General features: G+C 48.1%; 1 protein-coding gene across 4 annotated transcripts in view; it reads left to right on the top strand.

Annotated features, from left to right (window-relative positions):
* Positions 1 to 2453: 2453 nt before the first annotated feature.
* The window catches only part of IP6K2 (inositol hexakisphosphate kinase 2), a 41939-nt gene continuing 23055 nt past the window's right edge, over positions 2454 to 21337 (top strand). Inside the window, exons 1-2 of one of the 4 annotated variants that reach the window (XM_062200820.1) lie at positions 2454 to 2570; positions 5996 to 6091. The gene's annotated coding sequence lies outside the window, so the exon portion shown is untranslated. Of the gene's footprint in view, positions 2571 to 5995; positions 6092 to 12699; positions 12782 to 14292; positions 14386 to 21337 lie in introns of those variants that run through there. The other 3 variants (XM_062200817.1, XM_062200819.1, XM_062200818.1) reach the window with 3 other exon arrangements.

Here is a 21337-nt window from a genome sequence, read left to right as displayed (position 1 = left end):
CAACAGCCAGGGCTGGACCAAGCCAAAGCCAGGAGCCTGAGCTCATGTGTCTCCCACGTGGGCACAGGGGCCCAAGAATTTGGGCCATCTTCTACTGCTTTCCCAGGTGAATTTGCAGGGAGCTGGATCAGAAGTGGAGCAGCCGGGACTCAAACCATCACCCAAATGGGATGCTGGAATTGCAGGTAGCTGCTTAACATTGCACCACAACACTGATTCCAGACATAAAACGTTAACAATAATAGCATAGTATTTTAGTTATTAGAGATGGTATACAAGAGTACCCAGTGTATCACTTGCCAGGGAGATATGCTTACCATTGAAAACCAGCAGCACCTCCTGGCTAACAGTATTCTACCAATTCCTTCTCTGTAACTTAGCTAGAACTAAAACTAGCAAGGATGTTGTGGCAATGCACTGTACCTAGTTTCTTTTTTTAAAAAGAATTATTTTAGGCCGGCGCCGTGGCTCAACAAGTTAATCCTCCACCTTGCGGCGCCGGCACACCGGGTTCTAGTCCCGGTTGGGGTGCCGGATTCTGTCCCGGTTGCCCCTCTTCCAGGCCAGCTCTCCGCTATGGCCCAGGAGTGCAGTGGAGAATGGCCCAAGTGCTTGAGCCCTGCACCCCATGGGAGACCAGGAGAAGCACCTGGCACCTGCCTTCGGATCAGCGTGATGCGCTGGCCGCAGCGCACCGGCCGCGGCAGCCGTTAGAGGGTGAACCAACGGCAAAGGAAGACCTTTCTGTCTGTCTCTCACTATCCACTCTGCCTGTCAAAAAAATAAATAAATAAAAAATAAAAAGAATTATTTTATTTATAATATACAGAGAGAGATAGAGAGAGAGAGGTCTTCCATTCCACTGGTTCACTCCCCAGATGGCCACAATGGCCAGAGCTGAGCTGATCTGAAGCCAGGAGTCAGGAGCTTCTTCCCAGTCTCCCATGCAGATGCAGGGGCCTACGGAGTTGGGCCATCTACTACTTTCCCAGGCCACAGCAGAGAGATGGATCAGAAGTAAAGCAGCCGGGACTTGAACCTATGTCCATACGGGATGCCGGCACTGCAGGCTGGGGCTTTAACCCACTGTGCCACAGCACCAGCCCCTGTACCTAGTTTCTTTCCAGGTGACCAAAGGAAGTTCTTTCTGTAGTAAACTCATGTTCCAGTTTGATCTAGCACTCATACTGGACAACAATATCAGTGGTGGGTACTTATGAAATACCTACTTGGGACCCAAGAAATTGGTGTTTGAAACCTCGCAAAGCCAAACTGGCCTTGTTTCCAGGCTGTAAGAAGTAAATGTGATTTGGTTTTTGTGGTTTCGATAATGATATCACTGTGACTCAAGAAGTTCCATGACAGTGTCGAAATTACATCATCTACAGTCTCAGCCTTAAAGAGGAACCCTTACATGAGCACTTTGCTTTCTATGTTAGTTCTAACAAGAAGCTAGAAATTTGTCCTTTCAAAGTTACCTGAATATATCCTCAATGATCTTAGCAAGACACTAAATTTTATAATCACGGTTAAACAGTATTATTTATAAAGTGAAATTGGGTTGTTTGACAAAGCATTGTATTGAGTACGAATTGTGTTCACCCTACCTATCCTGTAAAGACAAACACCCCATCATAGATGATAGCCAGTGGTACATGCTGTTTGTTACCTGATAGTTTGTGGATATTCAGATAAAATGCTGAGTGTTGTCCAGGAACATACTGAAAAATCAGTTGTGAATTCAGCCGAGTTACTACTAAATTTGAATTGGAATGTCAGAAATTAGATAGGACTGAGTTCATTTGTTCACTGAACAAATCCTAACGACCAGCCGTGAACATTCCTGACACTGTGTTAACAAGAGTCGTGGGAGTGAGGTTCGCACCAGGGTATTGACTCCTGGGCCTCCTCCAGTTTTGAGGCAGTTTTGTTCACGTTTCCAGAGTCTTAGTTCAAGGATGATTGTGCTCCCATTCTGCTGTTGCCCTTCGTCGTGGTGATCTGTCTCTGGACTGCCATTGCCTCTTGGTGAAAGGAGTGGTCTAGACACAGAAGCCTGTGGTGTCTCATCGCTCTGCCTTGCATCGTGTGGTTCTGGCTCCACAAGCATCCTAGGGGAGCTGTGAAAAGAGAGGCTAGATTTCTAATTTGAAGGATACCCCCCCATACAGGGGGCATCTTCATGCTAACCATTTGGATGCCACGAGAAAGACTGGCCAGAGATGCCTTTACAGCCCATGTTGCCTTTTGTGATGACAGGCACTAAGACGAATTTTTCTGATGGCATCTCTTGCACGACGTTTCTCCCCCTTCCTCTTTTACTTCTTGCCAGCCAGAGTTCTTAATCCTGTGGGCACTTCTTTCTATTCTATAAGAACATTTATGTGGCTTGTCTTCCAGCCCCTTTGTATATTCCAGGGCAGGAGGCTGGCCAGGCTGGAGTGTGAAACCAGAGGAGGACTGGGAGCTACCCCAGACACTAGGAAAGCCAGTAGGACCTCATTCTTCACCAGTCCATTATGAGAAGCAGACGACTGGACATTTCCCAGCTAGCTCCTCAGAAGCAGAAGGTACCAGCCAAATCCTCATTTCCTTCTTGGCCATGGACCCACTTCTTCCTCCCTGCGGAACTGCACTGAGCCAAGGGGCAGAAGTCATCATGTGCTCCACTGGAAGTCAAGATCCAGAAATCCCCTTTCTAGCTAGATCCTCCAACTCCCCGAAGGATGGGGATGAGGGGTGTGTGTGTTTCCCCAGCAGACAACTAAAAAGGAGAAAGAGCTGAAGTCCAAATCCACCAGATAAGCAAAGTAGCACTTTACAAACTAGTTTCCAATTGTGGTCAAACTGGACATTTTCATTGTGAAATTGCTGACGTGGGTTTGAAGGGATACCCCCAGTACACATACTGTGAGCCCAGTGTAGGCAACTGGAGGGTGCAGAGCCTGAGGTTGTCTCTTGCCTGTGGCCCCACTGGGAAGTGGTCTGGGCCAGTTGTGCTGTCATCTCAGTTACCAGTTAGACCCCTGAGGAGCAGTGGCTGCAATTTGCCACCTTGGCCGGCAGAGGCCAGGCTATCCCTGGCTATCCCCAGGCAGCTTTGGCCCCCTGGCTGTCGTGTCCCCAGCCGGTGCAGCTGGCCCAAGCCCAGGATGAGAGATGAAGCCATTAGTAGGATCAGGGCCTCTGCCAACCCCTAGTCTCAGTGGGATCGAGTGTCAGTGGGGATCCCAGATGCGGAGCAGTTCCCCAGGCAGTTGCAGCCTTAGCAGCCCTGCAACCTGGAGTTCTTTCCCTGCCAGAGCAGTGACCCTCAGACCCTGAGCTAGGGCGCTGCCCCTACCTGGGAACTGGAGATATTTCCACCTGCTAGAGTTCCTTCCTGAGTGGGGCTGACCAAATGAGAAGGAATTGGAGCCCTTGTCCTGGATCTCAGTTTACCCCTCTTTAAGATGACAACAGGCTTATGGGTAGGGACTCCCGCTGCCCCAGGCTGTCCTCAGGCCCTCACCTACCTACGCTGGGCCCAGGCCCATATATTGTAGGGAGCTAGGGTCCAACGGCTGTTGCAGTCTCTGGGCTTTGTGCTCACCTCAAGCCACCTATGACTCCCTTATCACAAAAACAGCTCCACAGAGCTGGCTTCAACAACAAAAATCCATAGAGGGTCAGAGTCCTACTCCCTAACCACGGAGGACTAGCCTGGCACTGAGAGGAACTAGTTCAGTGGCCAGGTTCACAACACGCAGGCAAGGGCACACTAGGAATGCAGGGGGTGGGGGTGCTGCTGAGACTGGGCCGGCTTCCAACACAATGGGAATTTCTGGGCTCGCTCCTCTGGGGCTCTGCGTGGCCTAGACGTGCTGGGGACAGGGTGTGTATATCCAGGACATGCTGGGAACCGCCTCCACCATGGCCCTGTGGGATTCTTTTCTTGGTAATTTTCCTGTCTTTTGTTCTGGAAGGAAATCTTAGGAATGATTTGTAGCCTACCCCTCCCAGCATGGCTCTGGTCCTGGGCTGTAGTTCAGAGGTGGGGGTGGGGTCTGAGGCACTCCCCAACACCCTACATCGGAGGAGCAGCAGATTGAGGAAGAACATTGTGTTCCCAACTTGGAGATGGGCGTCCATCCCCCAGGGCCGGGCCTCTAAGCAGACTCCAGGCCAGAGCGGGTAGGGCCATGAGAACAGCCAATTGGTTTAGGAATCATGCAGAGAGGTTTCAGATAGATGTCCTACCCCAGGACCATCCTGCATGCCAGCCAGGCCTGGTTCCTGGCCAGGGTAGACAGATCCTAGGAGGCAGCCACCCACACACGAGCTGGTGACACAGGACTCGTGAGGCCAGGTCTCTGCTCTGCACCCCCGTTCTCTCCACCTCCACATCCTGTCTGGCAGCCTCACAGTGCTGCTGCTTCCTTGTCCTAAACTCTGCCTGCAACCTCCTGTGCCCCTGACCCTCAGCAGTGTTTTTAGGAAGAAAATGAAGCAATGGATCAGAAACTCCGGGCCCTACCGTGCCTTTGGTGCAGTAGTTCAGACGGCCGTTCGGGTCTCCCACATCCCTCACCTCATGGGGTGCCTGAAATGGAGTCCCCACTTGACTCCTGCACCTTCCAGCTTCCTGCTAATGGGCACCCTAGCAGGCAGCAGTGATGGCCTACGTAGTCGGGCGGGTCCCCTGCCACCCACGTGGGAGAGCTGAATTGAGTTCCTGGCTTGGTTTGGCTCAGTCCTGACAGGTGCAAGCACTTGGGGAGTGAACCTGTAGATGGAAGTTTCTCTCTTTCCCTCTCTCCAACTCCCCCTTTAAAATAAGTAAATTTAAAAAAACAAAACAAAACAAAACAAAACTTGCCCCACACGGTCCTCTGGCTCTTGCCACATTGTTGGGCCCCTGCTTGACAAAAGACTTGAGATTTGACTGCAGGTTCCATCCTACTTCCTCACCGCCCTCGTTCTCGACTTAGCCGCCTGCACAGCCCCAGTGACTTGATGAACCACCGGCTCACAGGCCGGTTCTCAGCTACCTCAGCAGGACTCACTTCCGCAGGCTCCCTCCTCCCTGCTCTGTGGAGGAACCCAGCTCTCCTGCTCCCTGCACCGCCGGTGGTCGTTCTTACCTCTGGGGCCCCACTCTGGGCTCACCTCCCTCCCTGGGGAAATTCATCAAGAACAGCAGGGCTGTTAGTGTTACCACCGTGCTGGCCAGCTGGGACATTTGGAACATTTCCCTGAGCTGGGTGTTGTACTGCCTGCTTGCAGCCCCCATGAGGAGGCTGTGCAGAAGCCATCCCAAGTACCTTGTTTCACACCAGAACCTCTTCCTGCCTCATGAACAGCTCCTACACCTCCTTCATCCCAGCAGCTCCAGTAGGTCACCCAGTGAGTCGCATCAGATTGCCTTTCAAATCTCTGACATGAGAATCTGGGTTCAATACCCAGCTCTGGCTGTTGACTCCAGCTTCCTGCTAAAGCAGACCCTGGGAGGCAGCAGTGGGGGCTCAGGTAAACAGGATCCAGATACCCACATGGGAGTCCTGGATTGAGTTTCCAGCTCTCAGCCTCCTTTATGGGCATTCGGTGCCAATAGCCAATGGGAGCTCTCTGTCTCTCTCTGCCTTGCAAAAAAATGAAAATCCCTCCTCTGCCCTCCCCTCCTTGGCCATACTACTCGGTTCTCATCCCAGGCTTAATCACCCCCATGGATCAACAGCCAAAGTCATTTTCAAAATGCAAGTTTTGCCTGTCAACCCCTTCAGCCCCTGCCTCACACTTTGGGATGGAGACTTAATGTAAGTTCATAGCAGCTGTGCAAAGGCATCAGTGGTCCAGGCCAGGGCTCCTCTGCCATGCCTTTATCCCAGCCTATGAGAACCCCCTGCAAAATTCGCCTTGGTTTGGGTTTTGTTTTTTAATTCAATTTTTATAAAAATGGGGAACATAACAAGAAAGTGCTTAAAACTGAGATGTTCTGATCAACGATTTGTCCCAGGTAAGACACAAACTCAACCCAGATGAAGAACGTCGCCAGCACCCCACAGCCCCTCTTGGTGCCTGCCAGTCACCCTCCGCTGTCTTGAGTTTTAAGGTAAGGTGGTCATCATTTCTTTGATATTCCTGATCATTTTATCGCCAAAAAAAAGATGCCTCTCTAACGAATCTCTTCCTTTGTACAGTTAAATATACACCTGTAATTAAATAAATAAGGGAGAACTCATACTAATTGCTGGGTTTTAGCCCCATCTTTATGTTTTCTTCTTTTGTTTACCTGCTCCTCTCCCTTCTATAACCATCACTCTCTGCAACCCATGTTTATAAGCTACGTGTTCCCTGTTTTTGCTTATATAACATCAACACACACACGTTCACAGAGTGGTTTTTGTTGCAAACATTTAGATCATTTTGTACACATTTTTCTTTTTTTTTTTTTTTATTTTTGACAGGCAGAGTAGATAGTGAGAGAGAGACAGACAGAGAGAAAGGTCTTCCTTTTTGCCGTTGGTTCACCCTCCAATGGCTGCTGCGGCTGGCGCATCGCACTGATCCAAAGCCAGGAGCCAGGTGCTTCTCCTGGTCTCCCATGTGGGTGCAGGGCCCAAGCACTTGGGCCATCCTCCACTGCCTTCCCGGGCCATAGCAGAGAGCTGGCCTGGAAGAGGGGCAACCAGGACAGAATCCGGCACCCCGACCGGGACTAGAACCTGGTGTGCCGGCGCCGCAAGGCGGAGGATTAGCCTGTTAAGCCACGGCACTGGCCTCACACATTTTTCTATATCTTACTTTCCCTACTCAATCAACTTTGTGGCAGGGCCTCAAAAACAAGTGGTATTGGAGTAGACATTGTGGCACAGCAGGTAAAGACAGCATTTGGGGTTCTCATATCCATTATTGGGGTGCTGGTTTGAGTCTCGGTTGCCTGCTGGTGCATGCTGGGAGGAACAGATGGCTCAAGCGCTTAGGCCCTTGCCACCCATGTGGGACACCCAGATAGAGTTCCAGGCTCTTGTCTTTGGCCTGGCCCAGCCCTGCCTGTTGTAGCCAAAAAATAGAATCTTTCTCTCTCTCTCTCTCTCTCTCTCTCTCTTTCTCATTCTACCTTTCAAATAAATAAACAAATAAACCTTTTAAAATTGGTTTTAGAGGTCTGGGCATTTGGCCTAATGATTAAGACACTGGTTAGGGTGCCCATGTCCCAGAGTGCCTGGGTTCCAGTCCCAGGAGGCAACAGTGATAACTCAAGTAAATAGATTCCTGGTACCCCGCTCCATCCCCTCAACTGCTGCCCCCACCTACTGTAGGCATTTGGAGAATGAACCGAAAATGGGAGCTTGTTCTCTTTCTTTCTCTCCCTCTCAAATAAGTAAATAAATATTTTTAAATGTAGTTTTAGTATCTGGTGTACATCAGCTCTTATGATTTTGTATATTCTGTGTATTTGTCATGTATTGTCCCTTTCTTTGTTAGATAGTGGCCCTCTTTCTTTTGTTCAATGACTGTCACCTTAACTCCCTCCTTTACTGATGTTACGTGACTGCCTGTTCTCTCGTAGCTGTGCTGGCCTGATCTCTGTCTGCCCACTCCTTTATTTTCAGCCTTTCCTTTCCTGTGGTCTCAAGTGTCTTATAAACAGCATGTGGCGAGGTTTAGTCTTTCGAACCCACTCTCTAGGTTTTTAAAGGGAGTTCAGGCTGTCCTTGTTTACTGTGATAGAGATGTTTTGCTCATTCCATATTTACTTTATGTTTCGTATTTTTACTTTGTGGTTTTATCTTTTCATTCAATTGACCTATATGAAACTACTGTTTTTGTAGGTCAAAATAGATGAATATTGCAATTTCATAGATCCAGCCTACTATTTTCCTCTTTCTCCCTCTCTGTTTTGATTAAACTGTCATTCATTGAATTTTTCCCCTTGGTAATTTGGGAATTCTACTTTTTTCCCATTTCATTAGTGGTTGCTGTCCCTCTCCAGTCATGACGACTGTCCCTTGGCGGGGCATAGGTGGGCAGATGGTGTGCTTGTGTCACAGGGCGAGTTGACAGTCAGCCTTAAGCCAGGGTGCACAAGTCTTTCCTCTCTCCAGGAGGTTTTGTAAAGGTCTTTTTCTCCTTAGAGTTTAAGAATTTGACTGTCGTCTTTCCCAACAAGGTCAGCCCTTTCCATCTGTAGGTAATTTTTCTTTATGTCATAGAACTATTTCTTTGTAATTGGATAGTTGCTGCCTTTTTCTCCTGGATCGCTGGTTGTGGGCAAATCAAGATCCTTGGGCTGAGCTTCCAGACCTTTCAGTTCTGTGCCTCTTTCCCTGGGGGCTCTGGGCCTCTTTCTTCTGTTAGACCCAAGTGCCTTCTCCACATCCCTTCAAAATGCCAAACTTGTTCTTTCCTCAAGCTCTCTGCACCTGCTGTGCTTTCTTTCTGGAATAGCTTCCCCTGCTCCGCCAATGCCTTTGGTTACTCTTAGCTCGGAAGTCTCCTTCTCAAGCCCACCTTTCCTGCTGCCTTGGACACAAACAGCGTACTCTGTCTGTCAGGGTGGTTCCTTCACTACATTTTCGTCATGCTGCTCATAACTGTGCTGTTTGTTTTTTCACTGGCTGTTTTATCCAGGTCAGCCCTTAGTGTGTATGTATGTAAGAAACAGATGAGAGAATTCATGCCAGGGCTCCAGAGGGAGACCCTGCCTCATCCAGCCTCCCACCCCAACACAGGAGCCGCAGAAGGAACATGGGTGGGGAGAAGGTGGCCTCTCCGCGCGGACCTGAATGGCGGGTGTCTGCTGGGTTTATTCAGCAGCTGCAGGTCCTGAAGCCACAGGCAGGTAATAGGAGCAGGATCGGGCCAGGCTTCCTAGCAGTGCAATTCTGTGGGGGGAGCCTTCTGGGCCTGGCCAGGGCTCACCTTTCTCCAGCCTCTTGCTGCCCCATTTTGTTTTTCTCCACAGTGCTTTCCACTCAACACCATGAGGCATTCTTTTTATGTACAGTCAGTAAGTCAACGGGTATTTCTGGAGGTTATTTTTTTAAAATTTTGTTTAAGCTATACAAATTTCGTGCATCTCACATACACAGATTTAGAAACAGTGTTTCTTCCCGCCACACCCTCCCTCCTGTGCTCCCACCCTTCTTCCTCCTGTGTCTCCTATTCCCACTCTTAATTTTTACAAAGATCTATTTTCAGTTTACTTTATACTCATCAGATTAACCCTACAAGTAAGTAAAGAGTTCAACAAATAGTATGAGGAGAAAAACAAAACAAAACAAAACACTGTTCCTCAACAGTAGAGACAAGGGCTGAAAGCAATCATTGAATCAGCTTTTTGATAGCTCAGAACAGTCCATGAACGAAACAGAACAGTGATTCCCACCTCACAGCAGGGGGAACCAGGCACACCATATAAGGAGATGAAACATCTACATTAAAAAAGTTTATGAGAAGGTGGAGACTGCTATGGGGAAAGCTGATCAGGATAAGGTGGCAAAGGTGATCCCACGTGCTGAGAGCCGAAGGGCAAGGTGCAGTCTGAAAGGAGGGGCTCTGTGCTGAGCTGGATGGAGCCCTGTGCATGGCAGAGATGTTATCCAGGACGTAATGACCCTGCTGACTCTGGCTTCTCTCTGGGTCAGTGCCACTGCAGGGTTCTTAATTTATTTGAAAGAGTTACAGAGATAGGGAGGGGAAGAAACAGAGCACAATCTTCCATCTACTGATGCACTTTCCAAATGGCTGCAATGGCTGGGTCTAGGCCAGGCTGAAGCCAGGAGCCAGGAACCCCATCTGGGTCTCCCACGTGGGAGGGACCCAAGGAGTTGGGTACATTAGCAAGGAGCCGGATTGGAAATGGAGCAACCAGGACTCGAACCAGTGCCCATATGGGATGGTGGCATATCAGGCAGCAACTTAACCCGCTGTACCAGAACACTGGATCCCACTGCAAAGTCCTGAGCAGGGCATAAGGCGGTGAGACTCAGGTGGTCGCAGACTGATGTGGGGAGCACACACTGAAGGTGATATTGGAAATGACCCCCTAAAATATGTATCAAAATGTGGCCCCTTAAAGTTCCCCAGAAATCCCATCTGGGGTGCCACATATGCCATCAAAATTTGGGATGCCATATGATATCACCATAAGCTTATTAATGAATCCCCAATATTAATAAGCCCGAGAGGGTTCTTGCCTAATATTTAGAGAATAATTCTAAATACCAGCATAAATAAACGAGGCAGCATGGTACATTTTAGGCTTGTGTTTAGTGAGAAAAATGCAATGGAGAGTGAGAGCTTTATTTAAGAGAGAGAGGTAAATCTGGGTTCATACTGAGCTCCAGAAACCAGCCATGTGGAGGAGCATCTAGGCCAGGAAGCCTAGGGCAGGTGGCCCGAAGGCCACTCACCCTGGAGGCACAGAGCTACAGCCAGCCCTCTCTTGGCAAAAAGCCAGGGCAAAGAGAGGGCCGGACACACCATTGCCCAGGCTTTTAATCCACTCTCAGAGGGGAGTGGTTAATTAACCTGATTGGCTGGTGAGCACCCAGGTGCTCAGGTGGCCAGGGAGGGGCATGAGGTCACAGAGGGGCGTGGCAAAGGTATCAGGTAGGGCGTGAGGTCACACAGGGATGTGGCAAAGGCGTGGTCTCCCAGCCCACAAACCTAATCGATTTTAACTTGTGTGTCTGCCTACTTCAAAGGCAGCACGGAGACTGGGAGCTGCTGTAACACATTGCCCTGGAGACAAATGGTGGTAGTTTGAACTTGGTGGAAGCTATGGGTGTGGCAAGAAGTGCTTCCACTCTGGGTAGATGATGCCAATGAAGGCAAAAGGAGTTCCTGGTGCACTGGGGTATAAGTATGAAAGAAAGTAGGCAAGAGGTATTCGAAGGACCAAGCTGCTGTCACCGATCTGGGGCAGATGAGGTAGAGTGGGTCTGAGGGATGAGCCAGAGCTAGTTTGAATGTGAGATGCTAGTGACTGGAAGTCGGAGTGAGGCTGCCTCGTCAATAAGTGGACATTATCAGGACTGGACATACATCTCTGGGAGTGATTGATGTAATGTAGCGTCAATGTACATTGAATGTAAGTAGCCTGTGGAGCCGTGACCCTGGATGGGGTTATGAGGGAGTGCATTCGTCAGCTTTTCATTACTACAATGAAATGCCTGAGAAGCTGCTTATGAAGGAAAGAGTTTTATTTAGCTCACAGTTTTGAAGGTTCAAGTTCAAGATCAGGCAGCCTCAAAGGTTTGATGTCTGATGAGGATGGCAAATGACATTGGCCAAAACACTGTTGGGGAAGGATCACATGGTGAGCCAGGAAGCAAAGAAATGACTTAAGGACCTCCCTCTAGGCCTACTTCCCAAGCATCATGATTGGATTAAATTCCACCCTCTTTTTCTTTTTAAGATTGATTTATTTGAAAGGCATAATGAAAGAGAGAGCGAGTGCTCTTTCATCCACTGGTTTACTCTCCAAATGCCCACAACACCCGGGGCTGTGTCAGGCTGAAGCCAGGATCCTGGAACTCCATTCAGGTCTCCTGTTTGGGTGACAGGAATCCAAGCACTTGGGCCACCACCTGCTGCCTCCCAGGCACATTAGCAGGAATCTGGATTGGAAGCAGAGTAGCAATATGGGATTCCCACCTGCTGGTCCACAATTTCCCCAGTTTCCACTTTCTTATTTTCATTAATTTATGACTTTAGAGTTTTAAAGTCTGGCATGAATTTAAGAACCAGGTCATGTTCAAGCCATAGCAGAGTTAGTGTAGATAAAGAAAAGGTAATTACAAAAAAACCAAGCCAGAAAAAGCAAGCCCTAGAAGCCACCCAAGGAAAGTGCTTCTATAACAGGAGACTGGCTGACCACAGAAGTCCCTTGTTCATACCTGTAAAGGCATGGACTTGTTTTCTCTTTCTCTTTTTAACTGTTCTGGTTCACTGCTGTGATTCCAGCACAGAATGTAGGTGCTTAATGAATACTGAAGTACAGCATGTATGAATGAATACACACCTCCCTGTACAAAAGCAGGGATCAGGCTCAGTGGCACCCACGCCCTCCCTTCCCTTCTTCAGTTACACCAGCATGCATTCAGGTGGGAGTCCTTCTGGTCAACACACACTCCAGGACAAGCCCTGTGGTGTGGAGCTGGGTGGATCTGGGTCAGGCACTGGGTCACCCAGTAGTCAGTCCGCAGAGCACTCTCCAGCCACCCCTCTGTCCACTCCTCCATGTCTAGTTGCTTGGCCACCCATCTGTCCATCTGTCTATATAACCATTCCTTTGTCCACTTCTTCAGTCACTTTTCTGTCCCTGCTGTGTATTCATAGCCAGTCCTCTGTCCATCCATCAGCTGGGGTGATCAATTTCCCAGTTTGCTGAAGACTGAAATTCTGGCATCATCCTTGGAGACCCCTAAGTAACGGGAAAACCAGAGCTTAGTTGACCCATCCTTCTCCAGGCATCCTACATTCTATTCCAGGGATCCTAGCCAGACTGTCCACCTAACCACCCACCTGACCTCCGGCCCATCCTCCCCGGCAGAAAACAAGCCCCCACCCCCTTGTGGCCCCGCCCCTTCCGGAAGTGGTAGCAGCTAATCCCGGCGCCCTAGCAACAGCGCCTTTCAGACCGGCCAGTCCGCTTGCGCGGCTCTCGGTGCGAGCCAATAGCGAGGGGCGTAGGGAGCGAGGCGCGGGGGGCGGGGCTCGGCGCGGCAGCAGCCATTTTGATGGGAAAGAAACAATAGGACGGAAACGCCGCCGGACCGGGCTGAGGCCGCAGGTAACGCCCGCCTCGCCGGGCTTCTGGCTCTGCTATTCCAGGAGACTTGGGGGGAGGCTTTTTCCGGGTTGTTGGGGGGCGGAGTCATTAAGGGTCTCCCCATCCTATTTGGGGAGGGGGCTCCCCGCGATCGTGGTGGGGGAGGTCCCCCTACGTCTTTGTGGAGCCGGATTTTCCCTGATTTTAGAGAGGTATTATGTTTTCAGGTCAGTGGGGAGGGACGATCTCCCTTGGTTTTGTGGGGGAACAATCTAAAAATACAGGGAGTCTCCTGTGTTTTTAAGAGGGGGGCCAAGATCCTCCCCCGTCTCAGAGGATGCCTTCCCGGGTCTATGAGGGAATTATCTCCGGTGTCATTGAGGGGTCTCCCCAGGCCCGAGGGCGGGCGCGGTCTCCCGGATTACTGGTGAGGGGACGTCTCCTGGGGTCTTTGGGTGGAGGGGTCAGCCCGGCGCCTCAGGGACTGTTACCTGGGGCCAGCAGATGTGCAGCCATTTTGGGTCCTGATGCCAGTCGGGCCTGTCAGCCTGTGTTTGATGGGGAGTCTGCACACCTAACGGTATTATTAAGTAAACTTCTTAATACATACCAGAGAATGCCTGCTTTATAGTGATGTTTCCACCTTGAGTGGAGTTTTCATTTCTTATATTTGATTACACAGTGTTTTTTCTATTTTGCATCCTGATGACTTATTTTAGGATTTTATTTGGGCTCATGTATCAAGAAAGCTGCACTAGAAGAAAATGAATGAAAATAAAATGTAGAAACCAGTGCAATCTAGTGCTTTTAAATAGCTGGAGTAATGGCATTAGTCGCTGCTTGGTTTTAAACGTTTTGAATGCACAATGTATATAGAAACAAGAATAGAAATCTTCTCCAAGAATAGTTTTAAGAAACAGTAGAGAAAGTTTTGAGGCTTGGTTACAAATGCTGCAGATGATCATTTGTTATTTATTTTTTATAAAGGACATAACTACAGTAATTTTGTTGATGGTATTTTAAATGTTTGCTGTATTTGCATTTTTAGCAGGGTAACATTTTGAGTGGTCTAAGGTGCTTATTTACATAGGTTGTTGCTGTGGGGTTTGTATAATTACATCTTGTAACTTGGTATTAAGGATTTAAAGAGAAGTTTCAGGGTGTTTAAATGATCACCAGTATCTGAATTAGAAATACGTCGTTATGGTATTTGACGTAATAGATGTTTAGATCACCCAGTAACTTTTTCTTTGGAGAAAAAAATCAGTTGAACTGATAACTGCTATTCAACTTGATTTACCTGCTTTGTGACATTAGAGTAGAATTCATAAGCATTGTTAAAAATCAAATGGATAAGAAGCAGGAATAGAGTTGAAATAATTGTGGAAACCACTTTAGCAGATGTAAAAGACTTGAAGTTGGGTGGGTGACAGAGGAGTACACTGTATACAGCCCTGTGTGTGTCTGAGCAGTGGAATATGCCAGGGATGAGCAACTACCAACTGATGAACTTTAGCCAATCTCTGTTGCAGAAGGATGCAGGAGCCTTCTGTAAGCTCCAGAGGTGTCATTGGTATCTAGGCAACAAGGATGAGCCTGAGCCTCCCCTAGGCCAGCTTGCTGAGGTGAAAATTTTCCATTGTTTGGCTCATCAAAAGGATGGGTGGGGGAAGCATTATCCCAAAGTGAAGTTATTTTGCATAGTGGGGTAATCATCTTAAGAAATAAGTTAAACACACTTCTGTATGTTATAAAGTAAGCAGATGATTACTTTTGTGTGGTTACATTTTAAATCATTTGTTAAAAGTAAATTATGTTTTTGCTTATTTGTACACCAGATAATAAAATAGGTATTCATAGTAGTTTTGTAGTATTTCCTAATGACAATAAAATGGACTTTTTGCTCCTTTTTTTTTTTTTTTTTAAGATTTTCTTTATTTCTCTGAGAGGTAGTTACAGAGGGAGAGAAGGAAAGACAGACAGAAAGGTCTTCCATCTGCTGGTTCACTCCCCAAATGGCCACAATGGCCGGAACAGAGCTGATCCAAAGCCAGGAGCTTCTTCCTGGTCTCTGACACAGCTGCTGGAGCCCAAGTACATGGGCCATCTTCCAGTGCTTTCCCAGGCTATTAGCAGAATGAGCTGGATCAGAAGAGAAGCAGTCGGTACACAAACCAGCTGCTTGTATGGGATACCGGTGCTGTAGGCAGAGGCTTAAACTCTTCCACCACAGTGTTGGCCCCCTTTTGCCCAAAATTGAATTTAGAATCCACCTCAATTTGTAAGAAAAAAGTCTGGTAAGGTGATGCATGGTTGATTTGAGTCTCTTACCATAGCTGTTTTTCAGCAGGTAGTAGCACCTAGCCAGTATTATTTATCCACATTCTGTGCCCTCTCTTCAAAAAAAGAAAGCTAGATTTTTTAAGGATACATAGCCAAGAAATATTTTTTCTGTAAATGTTTCCGTATGTATCTGTTAAGACACAAGGAGGCTGGCGCCACAGCTCACTAGGCTAATCCTATGCCTGTGGCGTCAGCACACCGAGTTCTAGTCCCGGTGGGGCGCCGGATTCTGTCCCGGTTGCCCCTCTTCCAGGCCAGCTCTCTGTTATGGCCCGGGAAGGCAGTGGAGGATGGCCCAAGTGCTTGGGCCCTGCACCCCATGGGAGACCAGCAGAAGCACCTGGCTCCTGCCTTCAGATCAGCGCGGTACGCTGGCCGCAGCACACCAGCCATAGAGGCCATTGGAGAGTGAACCAACGGCAAAGGAAGACCTTTCTCTCTGTCTCTCTCTCTCACTGTCCAATCTGCCTGTCAAAAAAAAAAAAGACACAAGGAGCTAGCCACAAATTCTTAGTACCATTGTTCTGCCCAAAAAACAATGATAATTAATTACTTTTTCCAAATTAAGTCATAATCAGATGTTCCTAGTTATCTCAGTAGTTTTTATTAATTTTTTTTTTCATTTTTACAAGGATTTATTTATTTGAAGGGTAGAGACAGAGAAGGAGGGGGAGATATAAGAAAGATCTTCCATCCGCTGATTCACTCCCCAAATGGCCACAATGACCAAGGCTGGACAAGGCTGAAGCCAGGATCCAGGAGCCTCCTCCAGATTTCCCATGTGGGTGCAGGGGCCCAAGGACTTGGGTCACCCTCTGCTGCTCTCCCAGGCACATTAGCAGGAGCTCGATCAGAAGTAGAGCACCACCACCACCACCATAACTACCAATTAAAAAAAAAAAAAAAAAGTGGAGCAGCAAGGACTTGAACTGGTGCCCATGAGGGATGGTAGCACTGCAGGTGGCAGCTTAATCTACACTACAGCGCCAGCCCCTCTCAGTAGTTTTTAATAGTTGGTTTGTTCAAGTCAGGATCTATATAAGATTTGCATATGGCATTTGATTGAAATTATTTTGGTTTATTTGTGTTCACTATATTTCTCTTGTAATTTTTCTGTTGAAGCAATTGATGTTTGTCTTGCAGAGTTTCCCATATACTGGCATTTGCTGACCATTCATTATACTATGAGACCTTTTGACTCTGGTGGCTGGGTGTGAAGGAATCATCCCTGATCTTTTTAATGACGTTATTGAGAAGGAACTACCAAAACTCATTAAAAAATGAGCCCCAGACTGAGGTCTCAGAGGATTAGCAGACACTTAAAGGGCCACATAGTGTGAATCCCCTCTTCCCCTCTCTGTCATATGGTCCAAAGGATTTGAGTGGTAGATTTATCTGTGTGGAACTGGGAGGAGATTCTGACTCTTAGACCCCAGAAGTGTATAGATGTTCCGCTGTTTGTGTCTTTTTGCAGGTCCCTTTCTCTTACACTGATGTTGGCTCCTTTTGCCCACAGGAGTTTCACAGTTTTAGAGGCTTCACCCCTTCTAGATTATTCCCAAATATATTCAAGTTAGATTCATTTAAGCTCCCAAATATCTGCTGCTGAATGTTTCTTCTTCTTCTTCTTCTTCTTTTTTTTTTTTTTTTTTGACAGGCAGAGTGGATAGTGACAGAGAGAGAGACAGAGAGAAAGGTGTTCCTTTTCCGTTGGTTCACCCTCCAATGGCCACCGGCGCCGGTGCACCGCACTGATTCGAAGGCAGGAGCCAGGTGCTTCTCCTGGTCTCCTATGCGGGTGCAGGGCCCAAGCACTTGGGCCATCCTCCACTGCACTCCCGGGCCATAACAGAGAGCTGGCCTGGAAGAGGGGCAACCGGGACAGAATCCGGCACCCCAACCAGAACTAGAACCCGGTGTGTCGGTGCCGCTAGGCGGAGGATTAGCCTGTTGAGCCACGGCGCCGGCCTGAACATTTCTTCTTGAATATTGCTTGATCATCTCTTTAAAAATTTTTTTAAAGGTTTATTTATTTATTTGAAAGAGTTGCAGAGAGGGAGGGAGAGACAGAGAGATCTTCCAGCTGCTCCCCAGATGGCTTCAATGGCCAGGGCTGGGCTGGGCTGAAGCCAGGAGCTTCATCTGGGTCTCACACATGGGTGGCAGGGACCCAAACACTTGGCCATCTTCTGCCACTTTTCTCAAGCTTTTAACAGAGAGCTGGATCAGGAGTGGAGCAGCTGATCTGGGATGCCAGCAGTGGCTTTACCTGCTATGCCACAGTGCTGACCCCACATCGGCATGTTTCAAAAGATACCACTGCACTGTTAAGAGGCAGTAAGTCAGGACCCAGGCCCAGGAATGGAGAAGGAAGCAGGTGTGCTGTTCAGCTGGCCTTCTGTCAGTTGTGGTATGTCACATACAGATGGATGCCCTGTGACCAGGGAAGCTGCAGGCTATGACCATTTTGCTGGTTTGTATATGGGCATTTCTTGACCCCTGACCATAGTCTACAACCTGCTTTGTTATACAATGTATTCAAGTGTCTATTTTCAGATATCTTCTCCAGTCTTTTTCAATGCTTTACATTTAATTTTTACTTTTTAAAAAATATATATTTATTTATTTATTTGAAAGGCAGAGAAGAGAGACTGTCTGCTAGCTCACTCCCCACAAAGCCTGCATCAGCCAGGGCTGGGCCAAGCTGAAGCCAGGAGCCCAGAACTCCATCTAGTTCTCCCAGGAGGGTGGTGGGGACCCAAGTGCTTGGATCATTGTCCACTGCCTCCCAGAATACATTAGCAGGAAGCTGGATCCAAAGCAGAATAACTAGGACTGAAATTGGTACTGCCACTATGGGAGGTTAGTGTGGCTTAACTTGCTGTTCCACAAATCTGCCACATAAATACATAAATACTTAAAAAAAAAAAAAGATTTGTTTATTTGAAAGGCAGGGTTACAGAGAGGCAAAAGCAGAGAGAGAGAGAGAGAGAAATGTCTTCCATCTTCTGGTTCACTCCCCAAATGGCGGCAATGGGCCGGAGCTGCACTGATCCGAAGCTAGGAGCCTGGAGCTTCTTCCGGGTCTTCCACGCAGGTGCAGGGGTCCAAGCACTTTTGAGCCATCTTCTACTGCTTTCCCTGGCTAGAGCAGAGAGCTGGATCAGAAGTGGAACAGCAGCCACTCAAACCGGCACCCATATGGGATGCCAGCACTACATGTGGTGGCTGTACCTGCTATGCCACAGGTCTTTATTTATTTGAAAGAGTGCCAGAGAGAGAGAGAGACTGAGGTTTTTTTTCATCCACTGGTTCACTCCCTAAATGGCTGCAACTGCCAGGGCTGAGCCAGGCTGAAGCCAGAGGTCAAGAATGCTTCCATCCTGGTGTCTCATATGGGTGACAGGGACCATCTTATGCTGCCTTCCCAGGCACATTAGCTGGGAGCTGGATCAGAAGTAGAGCAGGAGCCAGTGCTGTAGTGCAGCAGATTAAAGCCCTGGCCTGAAGTGCCAGCATCCCATATGGGCGCTGCTCTTAGTCCTGGCTGCTCCACTTCCGATCCAGCTCTCTGCTATGGCCTGGGAAAGCAGTAGAGGATGGCCCAAGCACCCATGTTGGGGAACTAGAAGAAGCTCCTGGCTCCTGGCTTCGGATCAGCACAGCTCCAGCCATTGCAGCCGTCTGGGGAGTGAACCAGCAGATAGAAGACCTCTCTCTCTGTCTTTACCTCTCTCTGTAACTCTTTCAAATAAATAAAATAAATCTTAAAACAAAACAAAAGAAAGTAGAGCAGACAGGCCTTGAACCAGTGCTCATGTGGGATGCAGCATTGCAGGTGGTAGCTTAACCCTCTGTGCTATAACACCGGCCCCTCTAAGCTTTTTTTTGGTTGTATGTAAGGTGGTTGTAAGGTATGTAAGGTGGATCTTAGAAGACTAGGTCTGTGTGCGGGCCATGGATGTTGTGGCCATATCATTCTACCTGAACCCCACTGTCAGAAGAGCCCGCAGGGGCCAGTGGTGCAGCAGGTCGAGTTGACATCTGCAACACTGTATGCCAAATGAGGGCTAGTCCCAGTCCTAGCTGCTCCATTTTAGATCAGCTCTCTGCTGAAGTCCTGGGAAAGCAGGGAAAGTTTCCCTAAGTGCTTGGGTACCTGCTTTCCACATGGGAGACCCGGATGGAGTTCCAGGTTCCTGGCTTTGCCCTGGCTCAGCCCTGACCATTGCAGCCGTTTGAGGAGTGACCCAGCAGATGGAGGATCTCTGTCTTTCCCTTTTAAATAGCTAAATATTTTTTAGAAAGAAGAGCCTGTTGGCCACCTCTCCTTGCTTTAAGCCTTGTGTTCTTTTAGTTTGGACTTGATCAGATCTAGTAGGCTTTCCCAACTGCAGGTGCACACTCAGAAGTGAGATGCCCCATGGGCTTTGCAAGCTTCTCTCAGCTCTCTTGGGAAATGTGAATGTCTGGCATCACCCTTCAGTGTTTGTTTAATAAGCGTAAGAGTATTTTTGTTTTGAAACGTACTGGGTGTGTGTTTTTGCCGTAACCTCCTCCCCTTCTAGATTCTTACTCCCTCCGTCTCTGATTGAGATCCCACTTCTGTGCACATTCCATATTGTTGGGGATGAACCAGCTCCGAGCCTGCCAGCTTTCACTCTGCTGCCCATTTGTTGAGATGCAAGAATGTATATTTTATGAGCTTCAGCAGCCTGATAGGAGAACATTCACCAATAACTTAGTTCAGATTTGTTTTGAAAGGCAGAGTTAGAGTTTTTTTTTTGGGGGGGGGGATAGAGCGAGGAGAGAAACAGAGAGATCTTCCATCTGCTGGTTCTCTCTATGAATGGCTGCAATGGCCAGTGCTGGGCCAGGCCGAAGCCAGGAGCCAGGAGCTTCTTCCAGGTCTCCCACGTGGGTGCAGGGGCTGCTTTTCTTAGGCCATTGCCAGGGAGCTGGATTAGAAGTAAAGCAGCAGGGACATTGACAGGCTCTCATGTGGGATGTGGGACGCTGACATTGTAAGCGGTATCTTTACCTGCTAAGCCACAATGCCAGCCTCTAGTTAGTTCTTACCGCATGTCTTCACTTTTGTTACTATTATTATTTGAGGTCTCACATGTCCTTGAGCAGTGTCTGTTCTCCAAAGTGAGTGCCTTGAGCAGAGTTAGCCGGTGGCAGACCCACTGCCAAGGGGTTGGGTTTTTCTTGCTGTGTGTCCGTATCTGAAAATGAAGGCACTAGTATGTCTTCCCCAGGTCCTTTGAACTGCTCCTGCCCTTTGTAGAAGTTGTGGAACTGCCTTAGAGAATTGACAGCATTAACTTCCCAGGACCTTATGGTTTAGTCCCAGGCTTTATGCTGCACTCACATTGAGAAGGCCAGGAAGGACTTTAATCCGATGATGTAGATTTCTGGAGCATTTTGGGGGTCAGACACTCTAGGGGTATCAGTAGGCAGTCGATAGGCTTGGGCACCCAAAAATTGAGGAGTGTATTCAACAGTGTTGGGACAGGTAAGCCCTGGGAAAGGAAAGCACAAATTACTCTCCACCCAGGAATAATTTATGCTAGTTCAACGAGTGTCTTTACTTTGAAAATTACTAAAATTACCTGTGATGCACCAAAGAAAGGGAACAGATGTCAGAAGTGAAGTGCTTTGTCCTTCATTCTCGGCCCTCAAATGTAATCTTCATTAATTAAAGCCTCTGACTGCCCTCCTCACAAGCTGGCTGATTCCAGAGAGGGCAGCGTGACCCTCACTTTGGAACTGTGAGGTTGTACTTAATTTCCTCAAAAAAATTTTTAAAATATTTTGCTGTCCTTTTTGGAAGGAAATCTCAGGACCCATGAAGGACCTTCGACAAGTGGCTTTGTATTAGGACATGGTACTGTGACTGATGCCACCTTGTGAATTTTCACTCAGTCATATCCCATTGTTTTCCCAGCTGGTTCTGGGAGAACAGAGTATGTTCAGGCAATGGATAGGTAACTAAAGTTGCCAGAGTAATGCTGTGAACCTGGGATATTTTGCAGACCCTTGGGAAGGTGGAATGTTTGCTTGAAAGGACCCAGAGGAAATTGTCAGAGTTCACCTGGGCACAGGCCCTGGTACAGCACTGGGGTACATCTCAGTCCCCTATCCAGCATGTAGAGGTCAGGGCTGCCCTGGTTCTGTGGCTGCTCATGAACCAAGTCCAAGTCATTTTTGGTACCTTTTGTTTCAGAGGAT

Source organism: Lepus europaeus, chromosome 9 (assembly GCF_033115175.1).
Source record: "Lepus europaeus isolate LE1 chromosome 9, mLepTim1.pri, whole genome shotgun sequence".
Taxonomy (NCBI): domain Eukaryota; kingdom Metazoa; phylum Chordata; class Mammalia; order Lagomorpha; family Leporidae; genus Lepus; species Lepus europaeus.
This window is presented reverse-complemented; position numbering and strand designations above follow the sequence as displayed.